Source organism: Odontomachus brunneus, unplaced genomic scaffold, assembly GCF_010583005.1.
Source record: "Odontomachus brunneus isolate Ranch 3 - 2012 unplaced genomic scaffold, Obru_v1 Obru_scaffold_174, whole genome shotgun sequence".
In the NCBI taxonomy this organism is placed as follows: Eukaryota; Metazoa; Arthropoda; class Insecta; order Hymenoptera; family Formicidae; genus Odontomachus; species Odontomachus brunneus.
The window spans coordinates 208,788-216,282 of NW_022639624.1; positions in this window are offsets into that span (position 1 = coordinate 208,788).

Sequence of the window (7,495 nt, forward strand, 5' to 3'; positions counted from 1 at the left end):
TACACTTTTTTTCAAATCAAAATAGTGCAAAAGCACATGTCGAAAAAACACTTTATCGCGTTCCATTTTTCACAAAGCAAAAGAAATTGTTGTTTAGGAAAATAATTGTGTATGCTGACTGAATGTTATCGAGAAATGTCGAAATTAATCACAAACTACCTGTTTCGTTAGTAATGACTACTAGAACTGTTTGCATTGCCATCTAACATTTGCGGGCGGAAACTAAGTTAAGGTCCTAATAGAATACTGCATCAGTATAAAATACTGCAACAATACACTGTTTGTATAGGTTGTCGAAGTAGAGTATTTTTAATTTTAGTATTGCATAAACACGCGAGATATAGTTATTTCATATTTTATAGGTTCGAGTATTGTTCCATCGTTATAAAATTTGGTGGCCCTGAAAAGGGCCGATTTTTGTGCCGAAGAAATTGAGGTCGATAATCAATAGTCAGTTAATTCTCAATGAAAAATTTTTCATATATAATTATATAAAATTATATAAAATTATATATAATTATATATAATTATATATTATTATGTATCAAATTTGTCCATTCATGTTCTACTTATATATATAATTATATATAATTATATATAATTATGTATAATTATATATATAAATTCATATATAATTTTACATAATTACGCATAAATTTATATGTAATTATACATATTGTTATACATATTGTGTATAATTATATATAATTTTATATGATTATATATAATTTTACATAATTATGTATGGACAAATTTCATACAAAATTTTGCATGAAAAATTTTTCATCGGGTTATTAGTGCAATATCCGGCATGGTCGATAACTTGATTGAATCAATTAGGTATCGAATCAATCAAGTTCGCGAGAAAGTCGAATCGAAGCCGAAATTCTTCCTAGACAACGAACGAAAAAAAGCGGACGATGGTAACAGAAACGGGCCGCATTTCTATATCCATAGTAATAAGGAACAATAATTATTTGAAACAGGCGCAAAAGTCGGCCCTTTTCAGAGCCACCAAATTTTATAACAATGGAACGATATTCGAACGCATAAAATATTAAATATCTATATGTCGCGTGTTATGTAACACTAAAATTAAAAATATTATACTTCGATAACCTATACAAGCGTTGTATTATTGCAGTATTTTATATTGATGTAATATTCTATATTGAAATAAATCTAATAATCTAATATTTATTTTTTCTTAAGAGCAGTTATTAAGAAGCACTTGTCAAAGCCTCCTGAAAACCCTTCCCCAAGATCTTCTCTTACATTGCAGTAATTTCCTTGCTAATAAGAAAAAATACATGGACGTTCGAGCAAGCGAAACAATCGTCAGGACACCGCGTGTTGCTCACGTATAGACGAGATAGTGTGAGTCGAGCGTTTTCTTAGTGTGCGTTATACGTATTTTAAGACAGCATTTCTGGCCACGACGTCTAATAATGTTATCTTTCTCGCTCTTACGTCTGCGATAGAAGATAGAAGATCGCCGCGACTCTCACCACTATTCCCTCTCAAAGCCATCCGACGATCGTCCCTTCTGCTACTCCGTGCTGCTCGTGCCTCACCTACAGGCAGCAGTGTATGAGTGACGCATTGTTGCGAGTCACACGGATATACGGACGGAATTAACGCTAGTGCGTGTAAAAGCAATTTCAAAATGACAACTGCGTTCGAACGCAGATATGTCCAGGCCACATTTCCAAACGAGAAACGAAACGCTTCGACGCACACATGCTTATGAGCTCATATCTCCGTGAATTTTCTTTGAATCAGCTTGAAATTTTAATGGGGATATTTTTAAAATAATGAACTTAAAAAAATATATAATTTTTGAAAAATCGAAAATTTCAAAATTTCTGACTGCACGTAATCCTTTAAAACAAAATGAGAAAGTTGATTTGCCCTTAGTGCTTTCTCATTCTATCTTATTGACTGTTAAGAGAAAAGGAGGGTCCATTTAACACTGCAAATATTTCGAAGCGTTAAATAAAGCAATATGATTGATCCATTCGTCGTTCTGAAACAGCTTACAGCACTAAATGGCCCTTTTCCAGGAACAGTATCCGATCATAGCTACCTAATCTTTTTCATTTGACAGTGGAATGAGAACAGAATGAGAGCAATTGCTGTGATCATTTATACACAGCATAAAATATTATAAATATCAATGTTATATCGAGATTAGTGAAATATACGATTTTATTCTTTTAATTCTGTACTACATTATCTATAGCATTTGACAGCTTGACAGCGACCATATTCTTTCTGTACGATAGAATGAGAAAGCACTAAGGACAAAACAACTTTCTCACTCTATTTTAAGCATAATATATAGTATATAATATCTAGACTGAGCGTTGAGGAGTGGGGGTAAGAGGCACATAGAAAAGGATGCATTACATTTTAAGACCCTGCGTTTTCTTTCATTCGCGCATGTATATGAGAGTGTATGTGTAAGTGAGATTAGTAAAGAGGAATAAAAAGACAAGAATCTGAGATTGAAAATCACATGTATATCAAATTAATCAAATAATTAACCAAAGTTGGATAATGTGCGTATAATTTGTTAGTGAAAATTAAAAAAAATATAAATAAATTATGCGTAAATGTAAATTAAACCGTAAAAAATTGACTAATTACAGTTGAATATGGAGAAAATTATCGATTGTGATGGTCAATTCCTTCTGAGGTTTATCAATCGATAAAATTAAAGAAATAAATAATTAATAATTATTTAGACGTGAAACCGGTAGTACAAATAAAGAATACAGAAAGCGAATATTGTTTTCTAAATATAACTTATTGTTTATTTATACATAAAAATACATCAAGCGCCGCGGTCGTATGAAACAAAATAACGCGACCATGTAAGCTTAACTGGAATTTCTGGGTCGATTGGTCTTCCGAGTCAAATATTTCAAGCACAAAAACTATAATCGAAAATCTGATGAAAATTTTCTGATATAATGTTTAGCGCGCGCGTAATTTGTACCAAGTTTGTTTAAATTTATGCAAGCAATACTCCAGACAGTACATGGATATCCTATGGATATCCATAAGATGTCCTTTAAGAATATTGAGGATATCTATAAGCTATTCGTTTTATGTCTTTCGGACATTCAATGGATGTTTGTGAGATATCCGTTTATGAAATTGGAAGACATGCTAAAATTCCTGAAATGTTCACAGGATGTCCGATGGACGTACAATAGACATATAAAAGTAGCATCCGGATTTGTAATTTACAAGATAATTTTATAATTTGTAAATTAAAAGGATAAAACATATATACCCAGACAGCACAAAATATTTATAAAATATTTACAAAATATTTATAAGATTTATTTGATAAATAATGGAGATATATTTTATAAATATTTATCAAAATATTTCATAAATATTTTTATGACCTTAGCTTCAATATGTAGATTATAAATATTTATCATAAATATTTATTAAAATATATACAATTATATACTTTTTTCACTTTTCCTAAACTTTTCTTAAATTTTTTAAATATATATGTTTTTAGTTTTTACTTTATATTGTTCCGCTACTTAATTCAAGTTAAATTGTACTTCGAAAATTGCCGAGATTCGAACCTAAGGCCTCTAGTTCTTGAGTCGTTTACTTACTGCGCCACTGTCACTATGACTGAGAGAGCTTTATATTGTATACATATGATATATCAATGTACGAAAACAAGTGATTTATTAAAAGAAGTGTGAAAACAAGTGAATTATTAAAAGAAGTAAAAGAAGGGAATAGATCCTTTTATATGTAATAAGTATGTTTAAAAAGTATATAAAAAATATATTTATATACATTTTACATTTTATAAAAATATCTACTTGTTTTAAATGTAAGTAAAATACAAATTAATCATTTTGTAAATTTAAATAAATTGTTTTCTGATAATAAAAGTAACTTTAACTAAAATACAAAAAGATACTTTTAATATTAGAAAATAATTTATTTAGACTTATAAAGTAATTTACTTGTATTTCATTTACTTCTAAAACAAGCAAATATTTATTTAAACACAATTTTTACATTTAAAAAAACTAATTTTCTTTTTGTAAGGAAAACATTTACTTATTCTTATATATAGATGTTTTAATTCAAAGAAATCATTTTTTTATCGAGAAATTTATAATTTTATAACTCATTTCACAAATTTAAAAAAACTTTATTTTATATTTATTACATGTTTTCTAATATTTAACAAATATTTCTTTAAGTAAAATATATTTCTATAATTTAATGAATTTTTTTCAGTGTACATTACCAATTTAAATTTCGATTTTCTTATTTTTTTATTTATTTAATAATTATAAATAATTACAATTATTTATTTCATATATAATATTTATAGGAATATTTATAAAATATTACTACAAATATTTATTTTTTGTTTATTATAAGCATTGTATAAATTATATTTAATCTATATTTTAATAATATATTTTGAAAAAAGATTTGGTTCTTTTTTCTTTATGTATATAAAATTTATATAAAAAAATATTTAAAATATATTTATTTTAAAATATTTATTAAAGAAATAAAATATTTTTAAAAAATAATTCGAAATAAATATTTATAAATATTTATCATAAATATTGTGTGCTGTCTGGAGAGACGCTTCTAATATTGATAATTAAATGAGGTCCTTGTTGAAGATTTCCAGATAAGCCACTTACGAATCCGTAAAAATTTATATATGAAAATCCATATAGGAATTCATATAGGAAATAAAAATCCTTATAGAAATCCATGTGGTTATCCATATGGTTATTTATATGGATTTTTAAACACCACATACATTCCCGCATTGATTATTATTTTTCATATGGGTTACTATATGAATTTTGATTTTCCAAGTAGATTCCTATATGGATTTCGAGTTTCCAGATGGATGCCTATATGGATTTTGATTTCCTATGGATTCCTATATAGATCCCTATGGATTTTAAATTTTCTGTATAAATTCCTATGAATTACTATGGAAATCCACCTGAAAATTTTCAACACAGATATTTCAATAAAAATTTATGCACACTCATTTCGAAAATGTGACTGTTTAGCAACCTTCATAATAAAGTAAGTAACAAGTAAATAATGACGTTCGTAGCAAACATTGTGTCTCTCAAGCAAACCTAACCTAGTATATGATTACACGAGCGGCACGCTAAAAGTTGCATACGCGCATACTATATTTAAATAAAAATTTACACGCATTTCATCTGAAAAATCTGGATCTGTAGTGATGTCGATAATAATGTAAAGAACAGATAAAAAATTGTTGTCAGACGCAAACATTGCGTCTCTAAAGCAGAATATCTTTTCTACTATATCCTTACACGAGTGCACTACAAGTTGCATACACGTTGCATTTATTATATTTAAACAAAAATTTATACGCATTCCTTTGAAAAATGTGATTGTTTAGTGACCTCGCTAATAATATAAGGAACAAATAAAAAATGGATTTCGTTGCAAACATTGTATCTCCCAAGCAGAATACTTAATCAAGTATATGATTACACGAGCGGCGCGCTATAAGTTGCATACGCGCATATTGTATTTCAATAAAAATTTTTACGCATTTCTTCTGAAAAATCTGGCTGTGTAGTGTCTTCAATAATAATGTAAAGAATGAATAAAATATTGTTGTTGTAGCAAATATTGCGTGTCTGAAGCAGAATATCTTTCCTACTATATTTTTACAGTGATGCGCTACAAGTTGCATACGCGTATATTATATTTCAATAAAAATTTATATGCATTCATTTGAAAAATCTGGCTATATAGTGACCTCGTTAATAATGTAAGGAACAAATAAAAAATGGATTTTGTTGCAAACATTGTTTTTCTCACGCAGAATACCTATAGATACCACGCAGAATTCAATATATGATTACACGAGCGGCGCGCTCCAAATTGCATACGCGTATATTATATTTTAATAAAAATTTATACATATTTTTTCTGAAAAATCTGATTCTGTAGTGACCTCAGCAATAATGTAAGGAACAAATAAAAATTGTTGTAGCAAATATTGCGTCTCTGAAGCAGAATATCTTTCCTACTATATACTTAGATAAGTAGTGCGCTACAAGTTGCATATGCGCTTATTATATTTCAACAAAAATTTATACGCATTCCTTTGAAAAATCTGGCTATGTAATGACCTTGATAATAATGTAAGGAACAAATAAAAAATTCTCGTCGTAGCAAACATTGCGTCTCTAAAGCAGAATATTTCTACTGTATCCTCACAAGAATGCCGTGCTACAAGTTGCACACGCGCATATTATATTTTAATAAAAATTTATATACACTTCTTCTGAAAAATCTGACTGCGTAATGACTTTGTTAATAATGTAAGAAATAAATAAAAATAAATTTTGTTGCAAACTTTGGTGTATTTTTGACTATATAAATATGGACTGCCAGTTACCCCCACTTTTCCTATTCTCACAATGGGCGTTTCCGATAATACCTCTCCGAATCATTTCTTTAGAGCAGAAATAAGTTACAGACATCACTATCTACTACTATTATGTTATTCATGACAACCCAAAGCTACCTAATGCTGTCTCACGACTGCAAACAGTGGGTTAGGCAGAACAATACCGTGACAAATACACGAGATAATTTTTTAAAATTGTATTATTGATTATAAAATCATCTGGTGTTGTTTTCTAATAAAATTTTATTTATTCTTAATTAAAGTTTTATAACCATTAAAATATATATTATATTTTTCAAATATTATCCTAAAGTAAAAAGTCACACTGATTTAACCTATTTGCAAGTATTGTTTTTACATAACGTGCAGGTGCAGGTCCACAATAAATTATGCCATTAGGGTATATTGATGACAAAACAAGATAGATTTAAAATCTATTTTAATAATGTTAATATAGTTTATTGTAATCAAAACATGTAATGCAAAAACATTTATATAAACTTAAAACAATAAATTATTATAGTACAGCAAAATTTCAAATTTTTTTACCTGTCAATGAATATGCTACGATAATATTTTCAAAAAAAGTGGGATCTTTATATGATGTTCCCGTGGAGGTTGGAAGTTATTCTTATCATCTTCATCAGATGGGTAATTAAAAAAATATTTCCCACATTTCTAGTACATCCATTTTTTATCTAAAAATATTTAGTTGTAATGAATATTACAGTATAAAAGAAATAACTCAAATAATGTTAAAAATAGTAACATTAAGAAACGTTTGTAGAATTACATATAATTTAAAACAAACTGTGCAAACAAATCTATCTTGTTTTGTCATCAATATACCCTAATGGAATAATTTGGACTTACACATGTACAAGTCATGTAAAAACAATATTTGCAAATAGGTTAAAACAGTGTGACTTTTTATTTTAGGATAATATTTGAAAAATATAATATACATTTTAATGGTTATATAACTCTTTAATTAAGAATAAATAAAATTTTAGG